Raw genomic sequence first — 14,210 nt, 5'->3', positions numbered from 1 at the left:
ATGTCGGCGAGATCTCGGCACCCTGTCGTCGAGTATCAGCGCGACGCTGTCGTGCTAAAAGCACAATATCACAAACACCTACTGTACGTTACACCGCTGTAAGTTTACACGCAGGTGCTTGCGGCGGTGTAACGTAAAGACGATACGTTACGCCGCCGGATTTGTACCTGAATCTGGCCCTATATTTTTAACCCCCAAGTGCATACTTTACATTTTTTTATATTAAACCTCATTTGCCATATAGTTGCCCAACCCCTTTATTGTATTCAGGTCTTCCTGTAACGTTTTTATATGCTGATGTAAAATGATTGCCCTTCCTTTTTTTGTATCATCAGCAAACACTGATGCCGCGTACACACGATTGGTTAAACCGATGAGAATGGTCTGATGGACCGTTTTCATCCGTCAAAACCGATCGTGTGTGGGCGCCATTGGTTATTTAACCATCGGTTAAAAAAAAGCCAACTTGTTTTAAATTTAACCTATGGATTCCTAACCGATGGGAAAAAAACGATCGTTAGTACGCACAACCATCGGTTAAAAATCCACGCATGCTCAGAATCAAGTCGACGCATGCTTGGAAGCATTGAACTTCGTTTTTTTCAGCACGTCGTTGTGTTTTACGTCACCGCGTTCTGACGCGATTGTTTTTTTAACCGATGGTGTGTAGGCGCGACGGACCATCAGTCAGCTTCATCGGTTAACCGATAAAAATGGTCCATCGGTCCGTTCTCATCAGATGGACTGATCGTGTGTATGCGGCATTAGATTGAGCTGTTTACACCAACCTCTATATTAATATTGAATACATATAACAGACTTGGTCCCAGGACAGAGCCTTGAAGTACCCCACTTACCACTCCAGACTATTCTGAGTACACATTATTTATAACCACCCTTTTGGACACGCCCCTATAAGCAGTTTTCTATTCATAAGCAAACGTATGATCCATGCCTGCAGACCTCAGTTTGTAGATTAAGCGTTTATGTGTAACTGTATTGAATGCTTTTTGCAAAATCCAGATGCACCACATCCACTGGCCTTCCTTTATCCAGATAGAAGCAGCCAGGGGCAGACTCTGCCCAATAAAAAGCCTGCACCCAGGCACTGCCTGAGGGCCAGGCCAGTAGAAGGCCCCATGAGAGGCTACTGACTGGTACTTTTACTGGGTCATTGGCGGCCATAGTGGCTTGGTGCTGCCCAGTGGATAGAGAGAACCGGCCTTTTGAAAGCTGCCGATGATAGGACCACTTACACTCAGCTTCCTCTCTGGTACCCTCACCACCCTGCCCACTAGCATCTCTTGTGTCTGGCTCTTCTCACCCCGGACGCTGTCTTGGCTGACATGCCCTAGTCCCACCCAATTTCCTACCTTTCCTGGTTGAGTTGATGATGGGCAAATCGGGCCAGAAGCAGCATGGCTGTCATACTGCCGCGGGCACAGGTAACCCATACAACAGGGCATCAAGGGGTGGTGAGGGGGGAACTCATCTCAGGGAGTCTAAGAAACATATGCCACCCCATGGAGGGGAGAGGAAGGTGTCTTATATAGAAGTTGGTGGGTGGACAGGTAATGTTTGTTCCAGGGTGGACATGTGTGCAATGTGCAGCATACATGGATCGCTTTGCCACTGTCACTGCTCAGGGCTGACATATCAGAAATGTTTATGTAGTGGCATCTGTACAGCCAGGGCCGTCTTAATAGCATCATGGGACCCTGGCCAAAGTAATGCTCTGGGGCCCCAACAATGGAGACAGTGCAGGCAAATAGAAATCAAGTAAGCAGAAGGTAGGGGATATCTAGGGTAAAGAGGGGTCAGAGTGCTGGGGGGACATCTGGGATGTAGAGGGGCAGCCTGGGCTCAAGGACAAGCTGCTTTGGGGAAAGGGCAGGGGCCCCCCATGCAGCTGGGGCCCCTAGGCAGTGCCCAGGTGTGTCCTCTCATTAAGACAGCCCTGTGTACAGCTCATCCTACACAGTCATTGATAGATGACTAAAAAGTCTTCATTTTTCCCAGTCTGCTTCCCCTCTCTCTTCCCCACACACTCTTGAGATTGGGAGTGGGGGGGGGGGGGGGGGTTCTAGTCACTGCACCATGAGCCTCTTTGTTGTACTTGCCCCCTGGGCCAAAAGTTGCCAGTCAGCTTCCAATGGCAGCTCACTTCTACCAAAAATGGTGTGGGGTCCCCCTCAAAATCCATATTATACCTTTCACATCTTAATCCAAATGGTTGGCCGGTATGGGGGAGGTTAAAGCTACCAGTTCCTAAACCATAACTGGCCAAATTCTGAGGACAAGGGCCTCTTTCCCACGACCCTGGCCTGGTAGATGTGGGGGTCTGGGGGTAAAAAAATGTAACGGGATCTGGAAGTCCCTTTTAAAATAATCTGCACACCACCATGTGAATGAATAAGGAGCATATAAGGATATTCATTCACAAAAAAAAAAAAAAAAGTAGTAAATAAACTCACCACACATTTGACAAAATCCTTTATTAAAAAAATACTACCATGCTTTTTCTGATCTATAAACATCTATAGTTGACATTATGTTCCCACAGGTTATTGAAGAAATTATTATCTTTGTAAAAACCAATAGAAATGCAGAAGTGGGGAAATATGAAGGGGTTTCTTAACTGATCTCTTGCTGAACTTTTCACCGTCTGTCTAAACTCAGGACTTTTTTAAAGGTTATCAGTTCTACCACTAAGACTGTGAAAAATTAACCTTATTTCAAGTACATTTACATGCTGATTGGATATAGATAATTTGGTATCTTCACAATTCATAAATAAATAAATTCCTGACACATTCAAACATACAGCAAATGTATTATTTTCCATAAAGGCTCTACTTTTTATCATTAAAAAAGCCATCCTTGAGCTCCATTCTAGTGACTCTGCCCAGGATGAGAGATGATGCCATTAGTATGCTGCAGACATAAGGGAGAACTTCCTAAGTCTCCTCTCCCCCAATGATCAGACTGCAATAACTTTAGGCCGCCTAAGGCCTTACGGAAACAACGTTAATCGACTGCGGCGGGCTCGCATTTGTTCGGGAATAGTTGTAAAAGCTAATTTACATAATCTACGCCGGCCGCAATGAAAGCGCCACCTAGCGGTCAGCCAAAACATTGCAATCTAAGATAGGACGGCGCAAGCTGTCCTATCTTAGATATGTTTAAGTGTATCTCAGAGAATACACTTAAACAAACGCCGGCGTAGATTCAGAGTTAGGTCGGCTTATCTACTGATAAGCCAGCCTAAATCTTTGTGAATCTACCTATGAGTATTCCATCAAGTCTGCCCATTTTTTACATTTTATTTTTATATTTTCTTTTTGTCCCAAGCATGTTTGAAGCCATTCCTGCAGGCGTAAGTGCAGGAACGCATATATATACATGCACAGTAAAACTGCTATAAGGCATTTTTTTTTCATGTAAGTCCGGCTTGTGAACTGATAACCTTCAACCACAACCCAGTGTAAAAAAAAGCATACATAAGATTGAGGAAAGACATCTGTTGTAAAACAGTATTTTCTTTGGTTAGTGGGTGGTTCTTGGGAGGTAACTAAGTCCTCAATAAATAAAGAGTGCTAAATCACCTTCCTATACGTAAGGCTAATAGGTTGATCTTTGGGTCATCCCATCTTCCTGTAGCACCCTCGGGCCAGCTTCATCCAGAGGAGGCACATTTTAGGAACATGGAATTATGAATTTTTCCTCGTTCTTCGTGAATTCTGTATGAGAGCGTCTATTGGAGGGTAAGATTGTGCTCTGTATTGTTCATTTTTTTAAGAGCATAGTAGAGTTAATATCATCCATTAGTCGGTTGGAGAATTGTAATTTATGGTTTGGATTGTGCTGTATATACGTTCCGTCTGGGTCATTTTCCTTTGCATTTACGGCAATTACTGTAATAACCCAAAATGTATAACGCTTGAAGCTTTGTAGAAGAGTAGCACTGTGGACGTTAAAGCTTGTTTGGCTGTGGATAACGAACTGCACTCCTGAAGCCAGCTGTCGGCTGACGTCACAGAGCCGGTCCAGGCTCGGGAAAGATCATGAACATATGGTCGGGATCCGACCACGTGCCTGGACCGGCACCTGGCTGAGCTAAACCGGCCGATCCAGCCCCCTACACAGCCCAGGGCTCCAGTTGAACACACAGGGGTTGGGGCGACAGGGCAGCTCAGGGAGCTCTGAGAAACGAGCGATCAGTGGTGTTTGATCGCTCGGCTCTCAGTCTTAGAGCCAGCAGGGGGCAGATGCAGCATCGGACGGATGCTGCATCCACCTAGGTAAGTATGATATTATATTAGGGTTAATATCATCCATTAGCAGGGTGGAGAATTGCATTTTATGGTTTGTGCTGTATATACATTCATTCTGGGTCACTTTCCTTTGCATCTACGGCAATTACTGTAATAACCCAAAAGGTATAACGCTTGAAGCTTTGCAGAAGAGTAGCACTGAGAACTTTAAAGCTTATTTGGCTGTTATTCCCCTGTGCACTCCTGAAGCCCGCTGTCGGCTGACGTCACAGAGCCGGTCCAGGCTCGGGAAAGATCACGAACATATGGTTGGGAACCTGACCACGTGCCTGGACCGGCACCTGGCTCAGCTGAGCCGGGCGATCCTGCCCCCTATACAGCCCAGCGCTCCAGTCAATGCTGCTGTCCAAAGGTACCCCATTTGCTCCTTCATCCAGAAACTCTGGCCTCAACCAACCTGTATTTTTTTAATGTATGTTGGCTGAAATAAGGATTTAAATCATTGACCCACATCAACAAAACTTTTAAACTGTTAAATATATAAAGAAAGGTAATATCTAAAAACAGGTTAAAAACAAAAATGTTTGTATTTAAAATTAATATGTGATTTGCCCATATATGGAAAAGCAAAATTTGTTTAGTGATGGCCCCATCAGTACTGCACATTCCCCTTTCTGCTCCGTTAGGCCACCAAAAAAATGGAGAAGTACCCAGTATCTCCAGCTATAGGGAAATATGTGACTCTCGCTTCTTCCTCCCATCTGTCATAGTCAGGGGTCAGTCTCATAGACCAGTAACTATAGCAATAGAGAGGGTCCCACAAACCAGCAAGATAGTTATACAAGCAGGCCATTCTAGCAGAACATGCAGGGTCACCCAAGGTGTGGGGTCTAAGAACTAACTAGTATTCACCAGAGCTCCTGATGGTGGAGATGGGTTTTGCTGTGTCTTAGTACCAGATCGCGATCTTCGGGAACGCTCCACCAGGAGGTGAGCAAGCCACGGTCCAGTAGCAGATATAGCAGGTAGGGATCGAGCAGAAACATAGTCAGTAAACAAGCCAAAGGTCAGTAGCAAGTGGTTGCTGGTTGGGATTAAGCAGAAGCGTAGTCGAGGAACAAGCCAAAGGTTGCCAAAGCCAAGGGGTAGCGAAGATACAGACAGCAACAGGAGTGACACGAGTGAGACATTGGCTTGAAAGAGCATAGTAATCTGGCAAACAGGAAGTGCAAACGCATCGCTTAAATAGGAAGTTTATGAGAGGAGCAACTAGTTCAAGGTTCAAGAGAAATAACACACAACAAGGCAAGGCAGGAAGCTGCTTGGCATCTCAGATGGGTCAGCAAGAAGAGACACTGCCAGACACAGCAGAGTTTTGCAGGTTCAGATCCAGGTCCTGACACCCTGTAACAGAGCAGGTACTTGGTTATTGGCTGCTGTCATATGGAGCGGGGAGAGAGACATCATCCCTGTGTGAGCTCCATCCCATTCCTTACAAAAAGCTTCCTGTTTTTGCTCTTAGTGGCTGAGCATAGTGTCCAGTGAATGAAAGGAAGGTGCTTCTAAATTGCTGGTACTGCTTCAATTAAAGTGAGCCTGTTGATTTACCCTACATGGCCTAAGAGCATTGGTCCGGATTCAAGAAGCAATTGCGCCTGTGTAACCAAGGTTACACAGCGCAATTGCTTACTTGCCCCGGCGTTACGAATGCTCCTGATTCAGGAACATCGTAACGCCGACTGCAGCCTAAAATCTGCGTGCCATAAGGCTCTTATGCCACGCATATCTTAGGCTGCATTCTTGCGATGGCCGCTAGGGGGCGCTCCCATTGTTCTCAGTGTACAGTATGCAAATTGCATACTAACACCGATTCACAATGTTGCGCGAGCCCTGCGTACGCAATTTACATCGTTTCCGTACGGCGTGTTTAGCGTAAGGCTGCCCCTTCTAATAGCAGGGGCAGCCAATGCTAAAGTATACCCGCCGTTCCCGCGTTGCGACGTTCGATTTTTACGTAATTTGCGTAAGTGATTCCTGAATGGCGCTGGACGCAAATTCACGTTCACTTTGAAGCAAATTACGTCCTTGCGACGTCATTTGCTGCAATGCACGTCGGGAAAGTTTCCCGACGGAGCATGCGCTCTACGCTCGGCGTGGGAGCGCGCCTTATTTAAATGATTCCCGCCCCCTACGGGATCATTTACATTAGGCGCCCTTACGCAGGGCAAGTTTACACAGCGCTCCGTGAATCGCGGGTAGCGCAGTAAATTAGCGGGGGCGCAGGGCAAAAACGCTGCCCTGCGCCTCCGCAAATAAGGGGCAATTCTACCTGAATCCGGGCCATTCACTTTAACATCCAGAGGGCTCCAGTATTGTACAGTATAGCACAGTGTTCCAACCTTTTCTACCTGCACAATTACAAATTACTTCCACTGTCAGCATCTTGTTAGGATAGCTTCTTCAAAATTTCCACATGGACCAAGAAGATCCTAAATAAAGGGGTCTATTTAAAAAAAAAAAAAACATTAGATGGACAAATGTCCCAAGCATTCACCCAGCCATAACACATTTTCCCTGTATTTTCTCCAGTGAGTTTTTTTTCTATATACACTAAAAAACCGCGCTAACACAACACTACAAATATAGGCAGCGGCTAGCGTGTGATGACAAGAAAAATAAACAATATAAAAAGCCGCGCCAAATAACAAAAAATGAATATAATAGTTCAACAGTCCACAGGTAGTGTAAGTAATAGTGGATATTGGATTGATTCTCCAGCAGAAACAAAAACACTGTATTGATCAGAGGCTGATTTGCATGTAAAGATGTTGATTTTTCAATGCACCAGGTGACATGCATACACTGTGTGAGATCCCACCACCGGAATTATGTATCAGCTTACCAGATAGCAAGCCTTTGGTGCAGTTGGCTATAACCCAGCCACGGCCTTTAAATCCCCCGGGCTCAGATTTCCAATCAAAAAGACAGCTGAGGTTTGGAGTTGGTGTGTAATTCCGATTTAGGACACTCCATAATTCATCAGCAACCACAGTATACCGATAAGCGTAACCCAATCCGGTTCACATGTAGACAGGAGAATAGAAAGGGACGCAATAGCGTGATATCGTAGGTATACAAATTTATTTAAGAAAGTAATGTACTTACACTTAGGCAGTATAAACACAGCATTAAACAGATAAAACAAGCCGGCCGGCTTACGGAGCCCTCCTCCTAGGCGTGGTGACGTCACTGACGCTGCCTCCAGACGCGTTTCGTCCTATTGGACATTCTCCATTGAGAATGTCCAATAGGACGAAACGCGTCTGGAGGCAGCGTCAGTGACGTCACCACGCCTAGGAGGAGGGCTCCGTAAGCCGGCCGGCTTGTTTTATCTGTTTAATGCTGTGTTTATACTGCCTAAGTGTAAGTACATTACTTTCTTAAATAAATTTGTATACCTACGATATCACGCTATTGCGTCCCTTTCTATTCTCCTGTCTACATGTGAACCGGATTGGGTTACGCTTATCGGTATACTGTGGTTGCTGATGAATTATGGAGTGTCCTAAATCGGAATTACACACCAACTCCAAACCTCAGCTGTCTTTTTGATTGGAAATCTGAGCCCGGGGGATTTAAAGGCCGTGGCTGGGTTATAGCCAACTGCACCAAAGGCTTGCTATCTGGTAAGCTGATACATAATTCCGGTGGTGGGATCTCACACAGTGTATGCATGTCACCTGGTGCATTGAAAAATCAACATCTTTACATGCAAATCAGCCTCTGATCAATACAGTGTTTTTGTTTCTGCTGGAGAATCAATCCAATATCCACTATTACTTACACTACCTGTGGACTGTTGAACTATTATATTCATTTTTTGTTATTTGGCGCGGCTTTTTATATTGTTTAGTTTTTTTTCTATGTTTAACCACTTCAGCCCCGGACCACTTTGGTGGTCAAAGACCAGGCCACTTTTTGCGATTCGGCACTGCGTCGCTTTAACTGACGAATGCGCGGTCGTGCGACGTACCTCCCAAACAAAATTGACGTCCCTTTTGTCCCCACAAATAGAGCTTTCTTTTGGTGGTATTTGATCACCTCTGCGGTTTTTATTTTTTGTGCTATAAACAAAAACAGAGCGACAATTTTGTAAAAAATTCAATATTTTTTACTATAATAAATATCCCCAAAAAATATATAAAATATCGTTTTTTCCCTCAGTTTAGGCCGATACGTATTCTTCTACATATTTTTGGTAAAAAAAAAATCACAATAAGCGTTTATTGATTGGTTTGCGCAAAAGTTATAGCGTTTACAAAATAGGGGGTATTTGTATGGCATTTTTATTAATATTTTTTTTTTAATAGTAATGGCGTCGATCAGTGATTTTTTTCGTGACTGCGACATTATGGCGGACACATCGGACACTTTTGACACATTTTTGGGACCATTGTCATTTTCACTGTGATCAGAGCTATAAAAATGCACTGATTACTGTGAAAATGACACTGGCAGTGAATGGGTTAACCACTAGGTGGCGCTGTAGGGGTTAAAATGTTCCCTGCCTTGTGTTTCTAACTGTAAGGGGGATAGGCTCTCTGTCACATGACACTGATCTCAGGTCTGAGTACACGGAGCCGAGATCAGTGTCACAAGCATCTCCCCGCTCTATTCCTCCGTGAGACGATCGCGGCGATCCCTGCGGTGATCGAGTCCACGGGACCCGCGGTCCGACTCACGGGAAAGGCGGCAGGGTCGCGAGCGTGCTGTCGGCGGCACGCTCGTGACCACACAGCAGGCATTTAAAGGGATATGTACAGGTACATAAAAAAATGCCTGTCCGTGCCATTCTGCCAACGTATATATACAGTGGGCGATCCTTAAGAGGTTAATAGCTCCATCTAGTGGCCATAATGTGGTATTTTATAACAGTTAGGGAAAATACTGCATTATGGCCACTAAATAGAGCTGAAAATCACAGGATATACAGTAAACCTTTTAGACACAATACAAGGAAATTTGTTACGGCTGGGTGGATGCTTGTGACAATTTTTTTTAGAACCCAAAGTGTTTAAACACTTGCTTCAGGGTAATTAGCACCAGAGACAGGCATCCAACACTTTGCTCTAGTGGCTTATTAATTTCTCTAACTCATTGCTCCATCAACCACTGAAAAAAATATTCTTTCTGCCACATCCTCTTTCTCAGGAGCTTGTCAGACAGAATGGAATTCAATAAGCCGGACTCACTGTCTCTTCAGTTGTGTCATGGACCTTGAGATATTAAAGTGTTTCTACTTGACATCTGTTACACAGGAGAGGGACATTCAATGCAAGGCTTTTGAAATGCTAAGTGGAACCAGCTTGCGAAATACCTTTTATTGTGTTCTGCAGGTTAAGAGCGGGTGTCGGAGTCAGTCCGTCTAGCTAGAACCGGGTTATTGTGTACATTGATTACCCCCTGGGGCTTCTGTCTCAATACACAAGTCTTTCTATCCAGCTATTGGACCAATCCCTGTTGACAATTTCAAGTCCTCATTTGCATGGTCAAGGGGGACCTGAGTGAAGACTGCATATACTTTACAATTGACCAATAGGAAAGCGGTTGTTGGGAGTGGGATGTTCCAAATTCTGTATAAAAGTGTGCTGTGTAATTGAAAATAAAGAGTCCTGTTGGAACTTACATACAGCCTGCCTGGTGTTTGTTCTTAATGGGTCCGAATGGCACATAGCTGTAATTCGGATCCCGGAACCTTGGATGACTGGACCATCAGACGTTGCAATCTGCAAGCGGACTCACTGGTATCAGAGGAGTGTCGGGAGAGCAGGACCTGGGCGAGGAAGGATCTCGTCACATTGGTTGGCAGCGGTGGGATTTGCTCTCCAGTTACTGGGACAACTCCAAACCACCACCATGAATGACCAGCTATGCAGCCTGGAGGAGAACCATGCTAAAAGACTTGCTTGAGAGCCGTGGAGGGACCGGTGGGAAGAACAAGGCCACCCTGATCATTGCGCTAGCCGAGATGGATCAGAGGGATGGTGATGCAGGACCCCGGTCAGTTGAAGACTTGTTCCAGCAGCGAGTTCAACAGCGGTTGGCATTATATGGTGCGAACCCATCAGAGACCGCCATACAGAATACCATTAGAGACCTCCAGCGGCAGGATGAGAGAGAACGAGAGCGACAACAGAGAGAACGAGAGCGGCAACAGGAGCTGAGAATTGCAGAAATACGGCGATCGGTGACAACGCCTAAAGAAGCAGCACATATGAAAGAAGAGGAGAGGTACAGATATCAGTAACCATGGAAGAGGAATTCAGAAGGAGGTTGCGAGAGAAGCAGATACAGCGCAGAGGACCAGTATCAGAGGAGGTCCTGCTTGGATGGTCTGATTCGATCCGCTGCGAACTCTGGAAAGAAGCGCTAGCCCGCGAGCAGCGACACCAGGGAAAAGCTCTCCCTCCATCCATGTAAGGTACTGGTCACAGTATGAAGTACGGATGCTGTTATTGGGGGAACAACCAAAGCAGGAGTGGACAGCAGAGTTAAGCAGGCTGATCCGGGAAGAGATGCGGTTGGACGAGAGCTACAGAGCCCTCCGGTGGTATGTAGTCCAAGAGTGCCCGTGGTCAGCGGATGACAGCCCCACGGAAGGCTTTGACTATGATGGCCTGGGATTGTTGTATTGGAGGATGTCCAGGGATCCCAACTTTGGGAGCGATCGGGAGTGGCGTTGGGAGGAAATAATGGAGCACAGAGAGCGAAGACTGAATGTCCCGGAAGTGCACTGGTTACAGGAAGATTTGGAATTCCTGGCCGCTCAGGAATGGGAACTGGAAATCGCCTACAAACAGCTGCTAGACTCCGCTCAGCAGCAGGGTGAGGTTCCCTTTACCTGGGACTATGAGGAAATATCAGCTGACAGTGATGAAATCCTGGCTGATGAATCAGCAGTGGAAAATCGGGAGCTTGCCATTCCCAAAGCTGAAGTGCTGACCGCAGGGCCGAGCTCTGCTAACCTCTGCTCAGTGCCCATAGCATCTTCTGGGTTCCATGGACAGGAGATGGTGAACCTCTATCCCCAGACACCAGTTGTAGAGACAGGGGATTTGATAGACTTTTCTGCTGAGGAAGGACAACCTGGGGAGCCTCCAACAGAAGAGCTGGTATCAGGGCCAAACTTCACTGTGCTCTGCCCAGCACCAAGTACAGTATTTGTGGAGTTACAAGGAACTTCCCCAGCTGAAGCGCTGGTCACCGGACAGAGGGATCAAGACCTCTGCCCCACCCCTGTGGCAGTTCCGGAGGCTCAGGGTGAGAAGATGGCGATCACTCCCCAGCCACAGATTACAGAGTGTATGGACTGTTCAGAGGATGTTATGGATTATGCACTCCCAGCTGAATCACTGGCAGCAGGACAGGATGCTACTGGCGGCTGCACCCCACTACAGCTTGAGCGGATATCGGTGGATGGGACTGTGGTCTCCACTCACAGCAACCCAGCGGAAGAGCTGGCAACAGAGCAGAGTGCCCCAGGCCTCTGCTCTCAACTAACAGGAGAGGGGGTTCCTGTGGTAGTGGATGGGACTCCGATCTCCATGGACACAACCCCAGAACATGGTGCGGCACTGAGACAGGAGGATGTCGGCTTTGCTTTGCAAGCACTGGGGGATTTTTACCTAGCATCAGTGGATGGGACTGCAGTCTCCAATGGTATACCCCAGGAATGGTGGCCAGTTGGCCCAGATTACCAACGGCATGATGAACTGAGCCCAGCCACCCTGTCTTCTCTCCAGCGGCTGAAAGGACTCCAGGGAGAAGGGCCAGTCCAGGCCTCTCCCCAGCGGCAGGCGTGTTCTCTGAAAGAGGCAGAGATTGGCTGGGTGAGTAATGCTCTGTTTGGGACAAGTTATCTGGGGTACTGGGGGGGTACCGGAATTGGGGTCTCTCCCAGTGTTAGTCTCCTGCCAAAGGGGGTGATGTGTGACAGACCTAGCCGGGACAGGGGCTTTTGGAGAGGACTGAATGTGAGCCTCTTGCCGTCCGATTATGGGCCAGGACCTCAAAACAGGAAGGCAGATGGGTCATCCCAGCAGACAGTCCTGGAACTTTAAGACTATTTTTCCAACATCCTCGAGTTGACCCGTTTGGGTCCCACTGCGGCTGTTGGACTGTTTCCCAGGGGAAGTAATGTCATGGACCTTGAGATATTAAAGTGTTTCTACTTGACATCTGTTACACAGGAGAGGGACATTCAATGCAAGGCTTTTGAAATGCTAAGTGGAACCAGCTTGCGAAATACCTTTTATTGTGTTCTGCAGGTTAAGAGCGGGTGTCGGAGTCAGTCCGTCTAGCTAGAACCGGGTTATTGTGTACATTGATTACCCCCTGGGGCTTCTGTCTCAATACACAAGTCTTTCTATCCAAGCTATTGGACCAATCCCTGTTGACAATTTCAAGTCCTCATTTGCATGGTCAAGGGGGACCTGAGTGAAGACTGCATATACTTTACAATTGACCAATAGGAAAGCGGTTGTTGGGAGTGGGATGTTCCAAATTCTGTATAAAAGTGTGCTGTGTAATTGAAAATAAAGAGTCCTGTTGGAACTTACATACAGCCTGCCTGGTGTTTGTTCTTAATGGGTCCGAATGGCACATAGCTGTAATTCGGATCCCGGAACCTTGGATGACTGGACCATCAGACGTTGCAATCTGCAAGCGGACTCACTGGTATCAGAGGAGTGTCGGGAGAGCAGGACCTGGGCGAGGAAGGATCTCGTCACAAGTTGTATTTGACAAACCAAGTTCAGCACAGATCTCTCATTTATGTCTATAGGGCTTGTAGTCCATCTTGGGCACTGCAGCACAGAGACCTCAGATGTAGAATGGTCTACTACCGTGTTTCCCCGAAAATATTAATTTTGGCAACAAAAGACCCAGTAGGGCTTATTTTTGGGGTAGGTCTTAACATATTCAGGAATCCCCAGTTTGAACAAACTTAAAATGCCCAAATCCTTTCTTTTACAGTAGCACACAATACAGAATGTGTGTGCCCCTGCAATTTAACAGTGCCAAACACCTCAGCTCTCCTCCACCTCTCCCAGCCACCAGCGAGGGTCCCTGGCCCCCCCTCCCTCTGCAATGCTCGAAGCAGAGAAGAGAGCACACCAGCATGTGAAGAAAAAGAATCTGTAAATACCTTGTGGAGTAGCCATGCTGCATACCGCACACAGTACCGTATGGCATGTAGATTGCAAAAGCACACAATTTCCCCGAACTAGGGCTTATTTTTGGGGTAGTGCTTATATTGCAGCCCTCCTGGAAAATAGCGATAGGTCTTATTTTCGGGGTAGGTCTTATTTTTGGGGGAAACACGCTATTACCCCGCTTAGTTCTCCACTATTCCCGGCAGTGTAAAGCTGGCCTGCACTGCATCCAAAGTCTGGTTTTCGTTATGAGACATAACAAGCTTTTCATACAAGGTTATCCCTGTAGTAAAGCTCAACTCTAGCTAAAGTTTATTCTGTTGATAAATTGGGGAAGGGATAGAATATCTAACATATTTTTAAAATGATTTCAGTATCTTTGTTAAATTGTATGTAAATTATTTTATTTACTTCCTTTCAATCTATCACCCACTTTTACCCCTTTTCTGCCCAGGCCAATTTTCAGCTTTCAGCGCTCTCACCCTCTGAATGACAATTACGCGGTCATACGACAATGTACCCATGTGATATTTTTATCATTTTCCCCACACAAATAGAGCTTTCTTTGGTGGTATTTAATCACCACTGGATTTTGTATTGTTTGCTAAACAAAGAAAACATTTTGAATTTATTTTTTTCACAGTTTGTTATAAAATTTAGCAAATAGTTTATATTTCTCTGTCACTAATGTGAGCTGATGAGGCTGCACTGATAGGTGGCACTG

Source organism: Rana temporaria, chromosome 10 (genome assembly GCF_905171775.1).
Source record: "Rana temporaria chromosome 10, aRanTem1.1, whole genome shotgun sequence".
NCBI classification, from domain to species: Eukaryota; Metazoa; Chordata; class Amphibia; order Anura; family Ranidae; genus Rana; species Rana temporaria.
This window is presented reverse-complemented; position numbering follows the sequence as displayed.